At 49.2% G+C, this 18533-nt stretch overlaps 1 protein-coding gene across 4 annotated transcripts in view; it reads right to left on the bottom strand.

Annotated features, from left to right (window-relative positions):
* Positions 1–9668, bottom strand: part of Arhgef10 (Rho guanine nucleotide exchange factor 10) — an 88010-nt gene extending 78342 nt beyond the window's left edge. For 2 of the 4 annotated variants that reach the window (XM_028766404.1, XM_028766402.1), the window contains exon 1: positions 9292–9329. The gene's annotated coding sequence lies outside the window, so the exon portion shown is untranslated. Of the gene's footprint in view, positions 1–9291; positions 9384–9588 lie in introns of those variants that run through there. The other 2 variants (XM_028766401.1, XM_028766400.1) reach the window with 2 other exon arrangements.
* Between the last annotated feature and the right edge of the window lie 8865 nt (positions 9669–18533).

The following is an 18533-nucleotide window of genomic DNA, read 5'->3' as shown; positions in this document are numbered from 1 at the left end:
TCTCTCTCTCTCTCTCTCTCTCTCTCTCTCTCTCTCTCTCTCTCTCTTCTCTCAGCCCGAGACAATGGCTATGTATTCTCAGGAAGGAACTCACCTGGGCTCCTTGACATGAAATATGGCATTAAGTAATTCCTAAGAACAAGGCCCTATTCATAGGCTGATAAGACACGACTCTGGACATGCTCCAGGTGAAGCTGACATGAGGCCACCGGTGAGAAGGGGTGACAGTTAAGGTGGCTCTGGCCAGCACGAGCTGGGCCATGGCTTACAGGGACACAGCTGGTGGGCCTGGTCATCTGTAAGTCTGAGGAGAGAGCCCCACTACACAAAGGAAAACCACTGACAATGTGACCAAGGCGCCAAGAAGTGTCTCCACTGCTGCGGCCTATGGCCTATGGAGAGGCCCCCAAGCTGACCCAGGTGTCTGCATCCACTGTGTTCCCAGGATCTCCTAGCCCAGCTCCCCAAGATGGCTCTTGAATATCCTTCAGGACTCAACCACGTCTCTGTATAGAGCATTAAAACTCCCAACAGCCCAGCTCAGCTGCCTGGACCCTACTGCCCTCACAAGAACCCACATGCAAGAGGGCAGAGAAGGAGCTGCAAGCACATCCCCAGCCAGGCACCTGAGCTGAGCTGCTGTCTGGCCTGCACTGCCTCCCTCGCTGAATTCAACAGTGTGCATTCCTCACACAGTCCCAGGAGGCTCCCGACAGAGGTGGGAGTCAAAAAGGAGGAGGCATGCAGGCTAGATCCCACTGCATTTGAAGATCAGCATACCAGGACGGTGCTTTACCATTAAACAGTACCTTTCCTTGGTGCCCGCCTTCGGATGCCCAAATCGTGACCACAATTGACACAAACCAATAATGTCTCAGAGATTCACGTCATCTCAACGAAACCCAAACTGTATATTGTTATCTAAATGTCTGTGCAGTTCTAACTGCATGTTGACTTGGTAATGCCTTTGCCAATGTCCTTCGGGAGACTGGACATTATGTTTGTTTAAAAAAAAAAAAAAAGACCAACCAAAACGAAACAAGACAGAATTCATCATTCAGAGGGCAGCAGTCGCCAGACAGGCTCTGATCATCTGAACTGACAGTCCATGCCATGCAGGCTTCTTGGGCAGCCTCTGCAGACAAACCTTCCCCTGGCATTCTTGAGGGTCCCTTAGAAGTGTATACTAGTCCCTGGTTGTCCATGGCCTGTAAGGACAGCCATGTAAGCCTAGAACTTGGACTAGCAGGCCTAGACCAAGAAAGTACAGAACACAGATAGGAAGTTCATGACCTCAGTAGGGAACAAGCCAGATTCAAAGCAAACCATCCCAAAGGCAAGTGGGGGCAGGAAGGGACCAGTGGAGAGAAAGAGCGTTCCCTTGGCTGCTGCTGACAATGGGGGTGCCTCACATACAATTCTTCAAGCTCCTGAAAGGATCCATGGCTGTGATCTGTCTCTGTACTTATGTGGGGGAGCCAGCAAGGAAGAGAGCTTATCCTGGTGGCCAAATGTCTGGAGACCTCATAACTGGCTGCAGGAGAGTCTCGGGTCCACCAGTAAGACTTCTTTAATGGAAGGAGAGACAGTGAGTATAGGTAGGCAGTGTTGCCTGAGCTGGGAACCAAGAAGCGAGCTCCCCAGCACGGTGGGAAAGAACACACCGCACTGAGAAGGCTTTAGGTCTAGGGGGATGGTGGTGGCTGGCTACTGGAACTTGGGAGTGGGCAGCCTGGAGTTCCTGCTCAGGGCATGGTGGGCCTTTTAGAACAAAGGGACCCAAGAATGGTATAGGAGCGAGGTCTGCCTGGGATCTGGGAGAGGGCTGGCCAAGGGACAGCAGCATGCCAGGAGGTCTGTGTAGCTGCTGACAGGATGGAAGTACCATCACGTGTTAGAGGCCAACACTGTGCTTCAGACCCTAGCTGGACTGTGTGGCCATAAGTGACTGTCACAATGGCTGAGTCGTAATGTCCGACCTGTTTGTTTGGGTGAGCTGAGACTCGTGTGTAGCCTGAGAAATGCATCCCCTCTGGTGGCTGTTAGCAGGAATCCCATTATGAATCAACATCATCCTGATCCCATCCCAACCCTCCGGTTCAACTGGGGACAAAGTTAGGAGAAAGATGGCATTATGGCAAGACACCCATCCCTGCACCCCTGAAGAGCGTGCCCCCTCTAGTGGCACTGTTAAGGATCTGCACCGCCATCCATAAGCAGGTATCACTGCACAGACAGCTCGGGATACCCCTCCTCTGCTCCTCTGCCCATAAGGAGGAAACATATGGGGACTCTCACATGGGACCCTTGGGACAAAGGACCTCGATCCACAAACCAGCTGCTGACTCTCAGACACCGACCCAACATCCGTCAGCAACCTGGGCCTAGTCTGGTTATCAGAGACTACCACCATGCATCAACAGACCCCATGTATCGCCTTCTCACCTGCTTCTCTTGGGTAGGTCTCTGGATGCCACACTCTCTGCACCCCATGTGTCCTCCTAGCGTTTGGAGTGCAGAGTGATTTCCCCAAACCTGTGGCTTCAGTGTCAACTGTATGTCTTGAGACTGCCTAATACAATAACCCTGAAGGGAGCTACCCACTCCATCCCTCAGGGAGGCAGACAAATCTAAACCTGGGCAACTGGTCCTCCTAACGGGCTTCTCTCCTTAAACAGAACAGAACGTAGGGGTTATCTTCAATTTTCTTCTTTCTCTTAGACCCAGGTCCGAATCCATGAGCAAAGCTGCTGGTTTCTAGTCCCCATCTCCCCAAAGCTGGCTGAACCACTAGCCGGCACTACCCACACCTGACTAGCGACTATGTCTAACCAGCTCAGAATGGGCCTTCCTGCCTCTACCTCTCCTGTACAGGGTCAATGCTGTCCTGCAAAAAGATGGAAGGACGTGCTTAATGCTCATCCTGGCTTTCAGTTTCTTACTCTACACAAACAGTACTCCAATGTCCACCGTGGTCATTCAGACTCAGCAAGATTGGTGCACACATGAACTCAGAGACCTGCACCGGTTCAAGCCCGACAGGGTCCCAGTACTGAGAGGAGGAAGGAGACACAGGGTCCCGTCCCTAAGCAAGAAGCTGCTTGCAACAGATATCTGTTGGCAATGGGAAAAATAAGTTCTTTTCCCCAGGGGAGTGTCACTGGAACATACCAACCACACCACGTTGCAGGGTGCGCTCCATGGCCAGGAGTAGTTGGTGAACAAGGGAATTTGTTTATTTGTTTGAGCTTTATATTTCCTTTTTGGCTTTTTGCTGTTGTTGTTTGTCTTAGACATTTCTCATTTGTTTTGATTTTCTATTTCTGTTTTGAGAGGCAGGAAATACAAAGTTGGGTGGGTAGGGTGGTGGAAACAATCTAAGAAGAACTGGGAGAGTGGAAAACATATACATACATACATACATATATGTATACATATAAGTATATATATATGCACACACACAACACACTCATATATACATATATACATATACACATATACATATTATACACACATATATAATATATATATATATATATATGTATGTATCACACACACACACATTAACTTTAAAAAGAGTACACCCCAAGGACAAGTACCCCAACTGCCCATGAAGGTGAATCATCTGCAAAACATACTACAAAATGGTATGGAACTGAAAGCCTCCCAAGGTGACAGGTAAGCTCAGGCAACCTCCTTCCTCTCCCCGTGCTCTGCAGGTCACCAAGCGTCTTATCCTCTGATGACCTTATGTCTAGACACAATGGAGGGTGGATGTGGCTCTTCACAGTCACAGCCCTCCCACCCCCTCAGAGAATCACTGTGGAGACCGCACATCCTGGAAACCATAAATCTTTCTTCCCTGCTACAAGTACCTATGGTTATTTTCCCGATTGCTTTGGTTGCTTGGCAAAACACTGCACCTTTCATTCCTTCCTGTGAAATCATCCGAGGCCCTGCATGTCTGGACTCTATTCCAAAGCAGAGGACCTGCTCTGTCCGGGCCAGTGCCCTAGGCCCTGCCGAAGTCCTCCACTTCAAACCCTGGCTTCTGGACTGTACGTGGAGAACTGTGTTGCTCTATCAGAACCAACGGAGAGAGTTCAGTCCTTGGCTCTGACTGAAAAGTGGCCCTCTCTACACAGCTCAAGACCACGCCTTCAGAGACGGCCACTCCCACAATGCACCACAGAACACAGCTTCAGCAAAGCTTCTCTAAGAGAACTGGAGGTACCCGCTGAGCTCTGCCACTCAGCTCACTGGACTGCTTCCACCACCCCCGCCCCCACCCCCACCTCACCCCCACCTCACCCCACCCCCACCCCCACCCCTGTTGAGTCAAGCGATTGACAGCAAAGCATCAGTCAACGTTCCTATCATTTCTGAAGCCAGAAGGCTGGCCAGTGCCAAGAAGCAAACTGGCCAAGCCCACACAGAAAGGCTTTCTCTGCAGGGCCTCAATAGCACCCCACCCATGTGACCCCTGACCCAGTCAGACTTGGGCCCACACACTGTGAGGACACACTCCAAGGGTTCTCACACACAAACCCAGGCTTTCAGAGATGTGGTCACTCAGCTGTGAAATCCCCTGGACACATCCACACTCGGTCCTCAGCAGGTCACCATAAGGATCCAACCGGAACTAACACTGTATAACACAAGGCCTGGCCTTATGGGTCAGCCCACTGCCTCATGGTGCTGACACCTGACCATTTATCCTTGTCAGAGACTGGGCCTTCAATCCTGAGCTTATAGCTCTAAAATGAGCACCAAAGACCACTTCAATTCATTATTTTCATATTCTTTAAAGAGAGTCAGAAACCAAACTGAAATTGTGACTCTATTTTCCTTCAAAGGCAGTGCGGGTGTGGGGGAGGGGTAGCTATAGGACCTGGCTAGCTGGCAGAAACCCTAGCTTTGAATCACAGCACTGAAAAAATAAAAACAAAACAAAAACAAAAAAGACCAACCAACATACAAAACAAAATAAGATATACATACATTTGTTTCCTGGGCCTCTTGCATGTAAATCTTTTCTTTTTCTGTTTTGTTTTGCTTCACATTGTAGCCCAGGCTGACCTAGAATTCACTAACAGCTCAGGCTGGGCTCCAGTTTGAAGTGAACCTCCTGTCTCTACGCTATGGATGTTTGAATTACAGGTGTGAGCCATTATTCCTGACTTAATCATCCACACCAATGAGGCGTGACGAGAGGAGACACCAGCTCAAACGTCACCTATCCATATGACTCTGGAGTCTTCAGTGCTGTATCTCAGGGCAAATGTCCGCCGTGCTTTAAAAAGAAATGCCATCAGGAGGGAGTTGTGACTCAGTAGCCCAGTATGTGCAAGGGCCCTGGGTTCAATCCCCAGCGCTGCAAAAAGTGGTGCAGGAGGGAAGCTGGATAACACCCACCAGCCACGTCCAGAATGAAAAGCAGAAACAGTTCCTAGAGCATCACACAGTGGCCCCAGAGGTGCGTGCGAGCTGTCTCGGGACTAGGTGTGAAGCCCCAGGCCTTTAGCCTCCCCTGTTCCTGACACTACAGCTTAGGCCCACTTGTCAGTCCATTCTGGTGACTGGAGCCTTGCCTGGGCCAACCAGCACCTCGTTCCTCTCCAGGTCACTCAGTCAGCCAGGCCATAACTGTGTGGAAGAGCCATGCTTTACGCTCTAGGCACACTTGTCCATGGCTCTCCTATGAGATCCTCTGTATAACTGTCAACATCTTGGTACGCACCCAAAGCTAGTCTCAAAGTCAACGTTCTCCTGCCTCCACCTCCCCGGTGCTGTGACCGTGAGTACGCATCACGGTACCTGGCTTTGCAGTAATTTTATGTGGTATTCCACTCCCCAAATCACTTCCTGTATCAGAAGGTGACACGGAAGACAAAATATTAAACCTAATAACTTGAAAACCATTTTATCTCTTTCCTCATTGTTTAGTCAAAAAAATAATAACAACCGGGCATAGTGGCACACACCTTTAATTCCAGCACTCGAGAGGCAGAGGCAGGTGGATCTCTGTGAGTTTAAAGTCAGCTGGTGAGTTTCAAGACATCCAGGGCTCTGTTACCCAGAGCAACCCTGTCTCTGGAAAACCAACCCAACCCACAGACTCCAATTTCCAATGTGACACAGGAAAAGCAAGATGGAAAGAAACAGGCAATAGCACTAGGGAAAGTTACGACCTTGTTTCATAATCAATTTCTGAAAATTCACATAGAAAAATAGGCAAAAGCCTGCATGCAGGCCCAATCACTGAGAAAGGGCCAGTCAATGGGGTAGGGCAGAAGACCCTAGAGAAGGGTGCACATAAGCCAGGTAGGGCTGAAGGCAGGACCATCCTAGGGTGTGCTGTAACCTCACATGTTCCTATAGGTGTTGCTTCTCTCCAGAGGCTACAGTCCAGGTCCCCATCCATAGTCAAGGCTATCACCTTGCTGCCTGCCCACAGATCCATTCGTGGTCCATCTGCTGTCTGGTCTCAGTTTATTCAGACCCTTCCAAGCCATCTGTCCTAGAGCACCCATCCCAATGTATCGTCCCTAAAGTACATCTCCAGAGAGCATAACAATAACTAACAGTATATCCCACTACCAGCCAGGCCAACTGTCCTCTAGAACGAACGTCAATATGCTCTGAATATCTCCAGATATAACCTTCCACTGCGCGCTTACTGTTTTGGGTCGTGCAATGAAAGAATGATGCGTGATACAATGGCGTTTCAATTATGAAAATGGTTTATACTGTCATCTGCAGATGACAACAGCCACAGTTGCTGAATTTTCAGTTTTCTCTGGTGAACACAGAACACTTTCAGGGGTAGAGCATTTTTTGTTTGGCTGGTTGGTTTTTTTTTCTTTTTTTTTTTTTTTTTTACACATTGCTTCCCAGCGACATCGCACCTGAGCAGAACCAAGCCTAGAGTGGACAGTCACAGGGCTAGTGGCGGCTCCATCAGATAACCCAGGACCCAGTCACAGAGCCGCCCAACCAACCAAAACTTCTCCATTTGGAACCGACAGAGCTTGCTTCGAGCCTCACAAGAAGGATCTCACCAGAGAAGAGGCACATCCGAATACCAAGAGGATACTTATGGCAAATCTAGAAGAATCACGTTTCAAAAGATAGAGAAGGCTGGAGGTGTAGCTTAGTAGCAGAGCTTGTGCGAGCACAAGGCCATGGTTCTAAATGAAGCACCTCAAAGACAAAACGCTATTTCCAATACTGACTTGGACCTCGTCCCTCAGAATTTGAAACTCCCTTCGTTAATAACTGGTCTGCGCGGTGAAGCTAAAGAACGACAGGCATCACCAAACGTAGCAGCTCTTCCCTCTGAGAAGTCATGAATGACTGCATAACTCTGGACAGTGACTTCAAACAAGGTGACTCACATGTTTGGTACTGACGCCAATAAAATGACAGAAAGCTCTCGGGGCCAGAAAGGAGTGGTATGCATTTAAAGAGACTTAAGTATAAAACTTCAGCCATCTTTTCTAATAAAAGTTATTCTTGGTAAAAACAGGTATTTGGGACACATATATTATTTTTTAATATATGTTATTAGTTATGTTTCTATTGCCGTGATAAAGCACCAGGGCCGAGGCAGTTTATTTGGGCATCTGGTTGTAGGAGGGATAAAAGTGCATCACTGCGGGGTGGGCGGAGCATACTGGGATGGGCGGAGCATACTGGGATGGGCGGAGCATGGCACCAGGCTCAGTAGCTACACAAGAAAGCTGAGAACTCACACCTGGAGCAAACACGCATGAAGCAAAGAGAACATACTCGGAATAGTACATGGCTCTGAAACCTCAAAGGAAATACTTCCTCCTTCAAGACCATTCCTCCTAAACCTACCCAAACAGCACCTCAGCTAGGAACTGAGAATTCAGGCGTCCGACACCGTGGCGGGTGGGGGGCGCATCCCCACCACACCTTTACCTATGTATTAATTCAGCACTTACTAGAGATCAGACCCAGCCTGCTGCGGTCCACACCCTAGCCCTGCCTTCTTGTTTATATGAAAGGTCTCATTACTGTAGCCAAGGCTGGCCAGACTCAAGATCCTTCTAACTCAGACCTTCAAGTGCCAAAATATATTTTTAATAGTAGCTGAGGCTGTGGGCGTAGCTCAGCAGTAGAGCATCTGCCTGGCAAGGTGCTCGGCTGTAGTAAAGGAGCACCTGCTTAGTATGTGCGAGGACCTAGATTCAATCAAGAAAAAAGTCACCCGGCAATGAAATGCTGCCCCTTGCCCAGATTACACCTTACTGTGTGGTCCAGCCAAAGAAAACAAGGAATGATGGCTGCCATTTGAGTCCAGAAGAACCTCTTCCTCCAGCAAAGGCTGTAACTGAGATGCATCCTACCTTAGAGTCCACATCGAGCGTGTCTACTGCCTTCTGGGACCCTGACATACCGCATTCAAAACATGGTGGTGTCCCACAGTGTCCAGGGCCCAACCACCTGCTTTTGTTTACTGCACATCAGCTCAAGATCTACCCTGATTATTGAGCAACGGGGGGGGGGGGCTAGCAAAAAGACCCAGCAGCACCTTCATCCAAAAGGGCACCTTACAGATCTCAATTCAAACACCCCAAGATGACTTCTCTCATGCAATTTCGGCGACCTATGAATTCACCCCACATCTCCAGGCCAGAGGCTGTTGGTCACTACTGAACATGCCCTTGGGCCTTATCCTTAGGTTATGGGACACAGTGATGCTGGGGACTGTCTACTGTCTGTGCCAAAGATAGACATTCACTGAAGTTGGGCGTCTGCTCATTGCTCTGTGTCTAGAGACACCCGTTGAAGTTGGGAGGCTTCTTGCTGCCTTGTGTCTAGGGATAATCATTGAAACAGAGGGCTGCATGCTACAGTATCTATGCCTGAGAACACCTAAGGCAAAGGTTAAGAGGCTGCTCCTGTTTGTGCCTATGGGCTACCTGCAAATTTGTGGGTGCTTCTTGCTGTCCCATGTCCAGAGACACTCACTAAAGCAAGGAGGGGGTAGGGGCTGCTGGGCCTAGAGACGGAAACACCGGCCAGATTTGAGGGCAACTGAAACTAAAGTTGGGAGCTCCTTGCCGTCCTGTGCCAGAGACAGCGCTAAACTGGTGTTCGGGGGGTGGTTACTCGCTGCCGTCTGTCACTGTGCGCGGTCCGGCAAACCCAGGATGGGGTTTAGCTACTTCGGGGACCTGGGCAGAAGTGCAACTTTTAAAGCAAAGAAGCAGCCAGTGCAAGCGGCCTGGGACGGGACGTGGGGTCGCCGTGCTCACTCACCGAGGGGCCGGGCGCCATCCGCCTTCTCCGTCCGCCAGTTGTCCCGCGCCCCCCGCGCGCCCCGCCCGCGATGTGCTCCTACCCCGCCCGCCGGGGAAGCCCCTCCCACCTCACCATGATTGGCTGGAACAGACCGTGCCTCGTGCCCACTGGCCAGCGTTCCTGCCCGTTCCTCAGCCGCGCCCGACCCTCGCGCCAGCGCATTCCTGTGAGGCCACGTGGCCACCAGCCCCCCCCCCGCCCTGCCCCGCCCCCAGCCTAACGACCCGCGCCGCGAGTGGGAGGGATGCTGCCTACCTTGCTCCCCCGGGTACAGAAGGGGCGCAGAAAGGACACCAACTTGTAGTGTCCCAGAGTCGGCGCTTCTCCCCTCAGACTCCTGATCACTGGGGAATGGCGCGGAGCCAGAGCGCGCCTCCCGATCATCCACCGACTGTGAGACTCTAGGAGCTGCGCTGGCGCAGGCGGGGAACACAAGACAGGCACTCCACCCATCGTGACCCCAGCGTCTGCTTGCTTCCTGCAGATCCGGGTCTGAGTTCCTGTGGGAAGGGGGTGCAGGACGACACTTCACTCTATCTCTGACCTTTCTCCCCCTGCACAGTGGGGCACAGAGCGGATACCACACCCAGCATGACCCCAGCAGTCATTGCTCCTTACGTCTAAACAGGGTAGGGGATGCCAGGAGAACAACCCATCGACCCTGATCAGCCTTGCCTGCCTAGGCGGTCCAGGCTGGTCAGGGTCAGGGGCTCCTGGTCCTGCCAAGAACAGAAGCTAGAAATCCAGACCAACCGTGACCTCAGCTCACTACCTCTCCAGGCGCTTTTACAGCTTGCCCGTAAAAAGAACCAGAAGGTTCTTGTTTTCCAAACCTGAGTTCCAGCTTTCCACAGCTTTGAGCTTAGCTAGCCTTTCTGCTCATGGCTGAGCCTGGGAAGGGAGGCGCTGTGGAGACCAGGAGTATCACACTGTGGGCCTTGGTGGTATGAAGAGGCCTGCAGGTGTCTGCATAGAAAAGTGTTGGGATATTCAGGAAGAACGCTTCAGGGCAGCTGAGTTTGCTTAGCACGAACCTTTGTTTTGTGCATGTAAGGGGAAGCAAATCGTTAAATTATTAAAGGAAGACACCACCCATCAAAGTGCTAACTGGTACACAGCTAGTGCTCGTAGCAAATATGTTCCCATACCGACCGGACTGTCACTTCTCCCATCAACACGGTTCATAGAAGCAATGTGAGTTGTGAAAATCCTGGGCTTCTTAGAGTCTCTCTAAGTCCACCCAACTACATAGGGAGTTCAAAGAGAAATTTGTTCCACGGTAAGTGTCTATAAAGCCGGTTTGCTCTGTAGTTAGACACTTCTCAAACAGACTACTAGGACTTAGGTAGGTCAGATTATAGCCTAGGTACGGTGACACCTCATGGTTGTTTGGAAGTAGTACTCACTAAAGTGACAGGAATGTACTGTGTTGAACTCTCAGACCTGTCTGAACACAGGGAAGACACTCCTGTTGTCTCTGTGGAAGGCCTTTGGGTAAAGTACTCTAGAGTTGTGAAGGAGATTTTCTAAGGAGAGTTGTGAGAGAAAAATAGGTCTGTACTATGGGGTTCTCTGCTGGAGTGGAGAGCACACAGCATCCTCCCCAAGCTATAGCCAAGAGAAGGACCACATCAGGAAGCTTTGGGATGAAGCTGGGCAGACATGCGTTGGACTGGCTCAAGTCCTGTCCAGTCTACTACAGCATCACACATTACCATGTCTGTAAGTACACAGGTGGGAATCTGAGACTTCCCATCTAAGTCTTCTTTGACCCATGGGAAACCAAGAAACGTTAGGCTTCATTATCAAACACTGAGGGATTTTTCTTTTCTCTTTTCTCCTTTTTTCTTTCTTTTTTTCCTTCTTTTTTTTGTTTGTTTGTTTTTCCAGACAGGGTTTCTCTGTATAGTCCTGACTGTTCTGGAACTCACTCTATAGACCAGGCTGGCCTCGAACTCAGAAATCCATCTGCCTCACCACCCAAGTGCTGGAATTAAAGGCATGTGTCACCACTGCTGGCTAAGGATTTTCTTTTAATTAGTATGTAAATGCACTCATAAATACGTAAATATATACTGACATACGTAAAGCGTAATTCCACTGTGCCCTAGCACTATATGATTTTAACCTTTAAACCTCATGAAGACACTGCATGGCTGGCACTGTGTTCTAGCCAATGATCTGTGAGCACTGAGCTGCTTGTGTTACTTAGTCAAATTCCTGCTCTGCATTTGCTGATGTAATGTTCTGTTGCTGTCAGCTGGTCATGTCCATGCCCAGTTGTTTCTGTCTGATGTGTCAGATGCTGAGAATGGTGTATTACAGACGCAAACTCTCCCTACACATTCGGCATTGCCCTAAGCATCTCAACAGTGTTACCAAGTAAACCAATGAGCACAAGTACGGGGGTTCACAGAAAATATGTTAAAAATTTGATCCTAGAATCAAATTTGAAATGGGTCACAGACTAAAGTGAAATGACTTTAAAGTTCCTAGAAGAAAATGTAGGAAAATATCTTATTGATCTCTTGATAGGACACAGAATACACTAAATTCTCAAAAAGCACTAAGTGGCCTTAATCAAGACTTAAAATTCCCACTCATCTCAGAGCATGGTGAAAGTGAAAGGACAAGCCGTGCTTCCGGTAGATACTGCTGCTACACTGTTACAGCTCATAGATACTGTTACCACATGGTAAGGGCTTGTGTGTGAGATGCACCCCCTCAGGTTCATGGATTTCAGAACTTGGTCCCTAGTCAGTGGTACTGCTGTGGAAAGGTTGTGAATCTTTAGGGTGTGGGGTCTAGCTGGAGGAAGAGGGTTACTAGGAGGGTGGGCCTTGGAATATATATTCAGACCTTCCTTCCCACTGGATTTCTTGCTCAGTGCCGGGTAATAAGCAGCTACCAGATACTCCTACCAAAGAGCTACCAATCACCATGCCTTTCTTGCTATGACAGATAGTGTCCCTTCAAACCATGAGCCAAAAAAAAAAGACCTCTTTTTCGAGACAGGGTTTCTCTGTGTAGCCCTGGCTATCCTGAAACCAGGATATATATCCTGAAATCTGTAGACCAGGCTGGCCTTGAACTCAGGAATCCGCCTGTCTCTGCCTCCCAAGTGCTGGGATTAAAGGCGTGCGCCACCACCGCCGGGCTGAGACCTTGTCTTTTAAGTGTCATCTAGTTAGGCTATTCTTAGTGATAAGAAACCAAGGTATACACATATTTTACCACCCCTCCCTTGTTGCCTTTGTCCATTTCATGTTGCTGTGATAATGTCTAAGAACAGGTCATTCATAATAACCAGAAATTAGTTACTTATAGTTTTTACATTATTTACAAGCCAAGGTTTCCCATGTCCTAGTTTGCTTTCTATTTCTATAATAAATGACCGAAAGCAACCTGGAGGAGAAAGGGTTAATTTCAGCTCACACCTTCTAGATCACAACCCTTCACTGAGGGAAATTTTAGGGCGGGCATCTGATGGCTGGCAGTAGCCGAGGCAGACCTTGGAGAATTGCTGTTTACTGACTTTTCCCCCATGGCTCGATCACTGTGTTTTCATGAACCACACAGGACTGTAAGGGACTGATCTGATCATAGTGAAGGCATTTGGGAAAGGTCAGCAAATCCCTCTTTCCTAAGTAGACACACTTCCCCCCAGTATTTCCCCTAGAGTGCCATGGTTTGTATTGGGTGCACAGGCCTCAGACCCAGCCAAGGATGTGCTCATTTAGTGTTAACTCCCAGTTGCCCTTGGAGTCCCCCATATGAGTCTGTGGAGCATGGAAGCAAGGACTTCTGCACAGTGGTAGGAACTATCCTAGGGAGATAGCTTGGGGAGGGGTTTATATTAAGGAGGATTGCGTTTCGAGGTGGGCAGCTAGTCTTAGGAACAGCCTAGAGATGTGATCACCCAGGAAAAAAACCTGGGTTTGGGTGGGAAGCAGCGCTTGCCCTCCTGATAGTGATGGAGACTTCCGAGTTGCAGCCGCAGACTTCTAAACTCACTAGGATTCCCGGTCCATCTTCTCTGGCATCTCGGCAAAGCCACGAAGACCGTGAGCTGAACCACCCAGAGTGATGTCATTTTCGTCTGAATCCTTCGGTGAGCCACCCTCAGCTAACACTGGAGCAGAACTGTTCTGAATCCCACGACTATTTCCCATCCACAGGAAGTGAAGTGGATGTGCTTGAGTTAAAATGGAAACATTTTCTGAGGCCAGATAACAACTGGCTCTTCTCCCAGTAGGTGATGCCTGGCAGTAAGACGGCAACCGGTCCATGACATGGCTATCTCCTAGCTTCTACGACAAGGCCAAGAATCCCTGGCCTGCAGGACCAAGTGTTCCTGGCTGTCACTTGCCAGATGAACTTCCTGACAACCACGGTACCTCCAAGCCCTCTCTGTCGAGCTAAGTCACAGATGCTAACCCTCAGAACACTTCAGTGGAAACAACAGTAAATGGATGTCAGAAGGACTGTAGCTCTGAGCCAGGGGAAATGGACAGTGCAGACACGTTCAGCTTGCCCAAACTGAGCACGCTCCTCATATATCCTCCTCAGCGGCCATGTAGTTTAGGGATGAAGCCACACAGCATAAATGTCCCCAGTCCTGCCTTCCACAGAGCTATGAGCTTTACACAGCCCTCCTTTCATAGACCCAGGGTCGGTGCGTGTCACCAGCCTGAGCGCTAAGCTGATAAGGGAAAGAATTAGATCTTCCCCAGGTTCCAGGCACAGACTGCAGCTTGGCAGGCCATCCCCTTGTGATTTCTGGACCTAGAGATCTATTTCTGTCCCTGTCCCAAACCAGGCTTCTTGTGATAGACAGAGGCCAAAGGGGAAAAGGGGGGGGGGACATTGAAAATGTGAAAGAGACGGATTCGGGACCATGTAGATAAGGCCGGCTGTCACTGGGGCTCTTTCAGTGGATCTGTACAATGCCATGGGAGAAGGGCACGTTGTTCCAGTGGGAACAGTGACCTTTTGTTTTTCAGAGCTTCTGCAACAACTGCCTATTTTCTTGCTCCGCTCACTCAAGCTAGAGGGAGAGATGAAGGGCAAAGACGTCCAAGGAGAGAAAGTGAGCCCTTGGAGGAACCAAAGTGCACCTTCTGGGCAGTCATGGGAATGGACAGACGCTTTAACTAAAGCTTTAACTAAATGCTTCCTGTTTCTGGCTGTGTGGTCCAATCAGCGGCTGGAGCTCTGAGGGTGTGGTGCGTCACAATAACCTCCATCCTCTTGGAGGATGCCTCCAGCACCCCCTGCTCTGTTCAGCCAGCCTCTGGCAACACACTGGGCAGCTTGAGGGGACAGTAGTGGAAATGAAGGAAGGCTAGAGACTCCATAGCATCTCTGCCAGAACCAGCGGAGTCCTCTCTGCTGGGACACTAAGGGAGCTAGCAGAGACAACAAGCAGCCCAGGCAGCCATGATTAGAGGCAGGGCAAACCTCTAAGACTGTGTGGTGTTCTCCCCTGATTGCCTTGAATTCTGCCCAGCTTACAGGGAGGCAACCAGCTCCTGCTCTATCACAGGTGTGCCTTCTGGTGAGAGAGGACTTTCTTCTGAGTGGCATATGTGTTCAAGATCCAGCAGACACATTGAGAGACTGGAACTTCATGATTGTGGAGAATTAAAATGTCACAGGCAGACAGCCAAAATTATCTCTAGCTATCTTTAGTCCCCTCAACAGCCGCTCACAACCAACCTGACTTAAACTCTTTGTGAGTTTTCTCCCTGGGGAGACAGGATCCACCACAGGCAGGCAATCTCACTGAGTCTACCTGGGCAAAGCACTGAGTTTCCTGGGGTTACTTACAGAAGCATGGGTGACTCATTTGCAGCTGCACAGCTGAGCTTTCACCTGAGCACAGGCGATAAATCACAAAAGCATCCCTGGAGCCAGGTGCACAAGTTGCAGGCAGTTCCACAGAAGGCATTCCCCTCTGTTTGTTTGCAGCATCAGGAGCGGCTCTGTGAATCTTCTAACTCTCTGACCTCCCTCCTCCTCGCAAGTTTCCTAAGTTGCTGGAACCCTACCCCTCCGTCTAGGAGGAAACACTTCAGTTAGAAGAAAATGTGTCTATAGCATGTTAGAATGTATTACTTGGCAGATCATTTGCTTCCACCAGCCCTAAAGCTAATATCATCTGATAGCCCTTGAAAACCAAAGCAGGATGCCCCTGATCTCCTGAAGCCCATCTGGCTGGTGTCCATGTCCACTCAGTTGACAAATGCATCAATCTTCACTTCTTTTACACTATGACAGAAAGGCACTGGAACCGTTTGCCCGATCTGTTTTCCTGGGCCATATTTGGCCCAGAACAAACAACTTCTTGCTTGATTGGAAATGAGAGCTGTGTTTTGTAGTTATGCCAGGGTCACACGTGTGCAATCAGTGACCCAGCAGTCGTCAGAGTCACACAATGCTCAGGACCTTCAAGAGAGTGGTCCCAAGTCAAGTAAGTGACTTCTATCTAGGGTAGGAGGGCCACTCAGGATGTGGGGAAGCTCAGGGAAGGGCTCTGGGAATTTCTGGAAGTGGAAGTGGGTCTCAGAGTGCTGGAAAGGCGGAGCTTGAGAAGGCCCAAAGCACAGGGAGGGGCCTGACCTCCACTTCACCTCAGGAAATGGAGGCCGAGGTATGCCCTCTCCCGTTATGCTTTGGGAAGCTGGGGGCAAACTATGTATCCAGTCCGGCACAAAACATGCTTCTCCACTGCACCCAGATTCAGCCTGTAATTTCATTGCTAGCATTACCTAGCAACCACAGTAGAGTCTGTCCATTCCTCGGAAGTTTGCTAATTTCCAGAAAGTAAAGCCAGTGAATACAAATCCTCTATGTCCATACTGAAGCCTCATGGGTCTGCATGTCTCTGCCTCCCCCTAGTACCTGCCTTAGTCTGAGGTTGGGGTCCTATGAGGGCAGGCGTGGTGTCCATGTTTGAACATGTTCATCTAGCACATATGTCTGTATAATGTTTTTAAGATATGCAGAAACAGATACAACAGGAGAACAATTTCCACCGACCTACTTAAAGAATTATTAGATACGGTTGGAGAGGTAGCTCAATGGTTAAAAACACTGGCTGCTCTTCCAGAGGACCTGAGTTTGATTCCCAGCACTCACATGGCAGCTCGCAACTGTATCTCCAGTTCCAGGTCTACCATCCTCTTTGGGCCTCCGTAGGCACCAGGCACCCAGGTGGTGCATAGACATATATACGATCAAAACAGTCATAGACATAAACGAGTTAAAAAGAATTCTTAGCCCAGGCAAGCTGGGGCAGGAGGATGGAGCTTCTTCTAACTCAAACAACAATAAAAGCCCACAGCTTCTCGGAAGCTATTCCACTGTATTGGATGTAATTCTAGATAGCTCTTTAGAGCATTTCACATTTCATATATACAAAGAGAGGAAAAAAAAAAACCCCATGAACCAAAGTCCTACAACGCCGACAGCACACAACTAGAGTGTATCTGGAATCTTGGATTCCTTGCTCACTGTTCTGCAGAAACCTGGAAGACCTGCACTGGGGAAAGGAAATGGCTTTACTAGTTTGGCCGGGGAGAAGAAAGAGCAGTTCCCAATCTCCTCCACCTTGCAAGCAGCATACAACGACGGGGGAATATGTGTGGATTTAGTTGTATAAGCCTCAATTATCAGAACTAGGAGTCTCGCTCATGGGGTAGGAGGCCCCACCGACACCACTAATTATCCTCATCCCCAACATGGAATTTTCCAGAGAAGCTCCGATCCTCAGGGCCCTTTACATAATGCCAGTGCCGGGACTCACTGACACTTAACAGATGGATTTATCTGCATGCCAACTCAAGACCTCTGTCACTGAGACTGTCCCAGATGAGATAAGGCTAGACTATTCCACTGTCTAGGAAATTCCTTACAGCCTATGTCTGAACTAGTCCGGTTGCTTGTCTTAAGTGGGTCACCAACAGATAAAGATCTCTGAACGGACACGACACGGAACACCAGGTTTACCTAGTGCTCTAGCCACAGGTGTGCCTTGAACACATCCTGACAAACATCATACCAAACAGCAGAGGAATGGAGTTAACATCCCCAGCAGGCAAGCCACACAGAGGACAGGACTCAACAGTCCTGGAGTGGCAGGAAGTGCAGGAAGGAAATGTCAGAGTATAATTAGATTTAAAATTCCTGGACTAGCCAGATGGTGGCAATGGATGCTTTTAATCCCAGCACTTGGAAGGCAGAGGCAGGTAGGTCTTTGAGTTCAAGGCCAGGCTGGTCTACAGAGTGAGTCCCAGGCCATCCACGGGTACACAGAGAAACAGCCTTGAAAAACAAAACAAACAAAAAAACGAAAAGAGCCCAGACTCTGGTTGAGTTGGAGAGGTTACACAAGAAAATGTTTCTGTCTTTACTACATAAGCATTGAGTATTGAGAGTAAAGAGGTACACAGAAGAGATGAGCAGGCAGGAGAGCTGAGGCAGGAGGATCCCTTAAGCCCAGTCTGAGGCCAGCCTGGGAAATATTGGGAGACTCACCTCCAGAGAAAAAAGCGGGGTGAGGGAACAATAAAATGAGGAACAAAGAGAGAGGAGAGGCAGAGAGAGAGACAGACAGAGGAAGGAGGGAGGGAGGCAAGGAGGGAGGAAGGGAAAGAGAGATCGAGGGAGAGGGAGAGAGAGAGAGAGAGAGAGAGAGAGAGAGAGAGAGAGAGAGAGAGAGGAGGAGGCTGGGAACAAGAAAAGCTTTAACATGTGACAGAATGCTAGAAACTGGTAAACTGGAAGGAAAAAAACAATGAAAAGCTTTTGATTCCTGTTTTTATTTTCCCAGTTTTTCCATTAGACAAACAAAAAGCCAGAAACAAAAGAAAATGAAACTGAGTAACTTACTTTAAACTCAGAGCCTGGCTCCTGAAAAGGCAACAAGAGATTAGAGAGGTTAGTAATCCCATTCTGGAAGAGTTTCCACAGAAAGATAAATGTTCATATTGTAAATTCACAGCTTGTGGGGGCGGTGTGTGTGTGTGTGTGAGAGAGAGAGAGAGAGACAGAGACAGAGAGAGAGACAGAGAGAGAGAGAAAGAGAGACAGAGAGAGACAGAGAGAGAGACAGACAGACAGAGAGACAGAGAGAGAGAGACAGAGAGAGAGAGACAGAGAGAGAGAGAGAAAGAGAGACAGAGAGAGAGAGAGAGAGA

The sequence above is a fragment of the Grammomys surdaster genome, unplaced genomic scaffold (assembly GCF_004785775.1).
Source record: "Grammomys surdaster isolate TR1022 unplaced genomic scaffold, NIH_TR_1.0 167, whole genome shotgun sequence".
Lineage (NCBI taxonomy): Eukaryota > Metazoa > Chordata > Mammalia > Rodentia > Muridae > Grammomys > Grammomys surdaster.
This window is presented reverse-complemented; position numbering and strand designations above follow the sequence as displayed.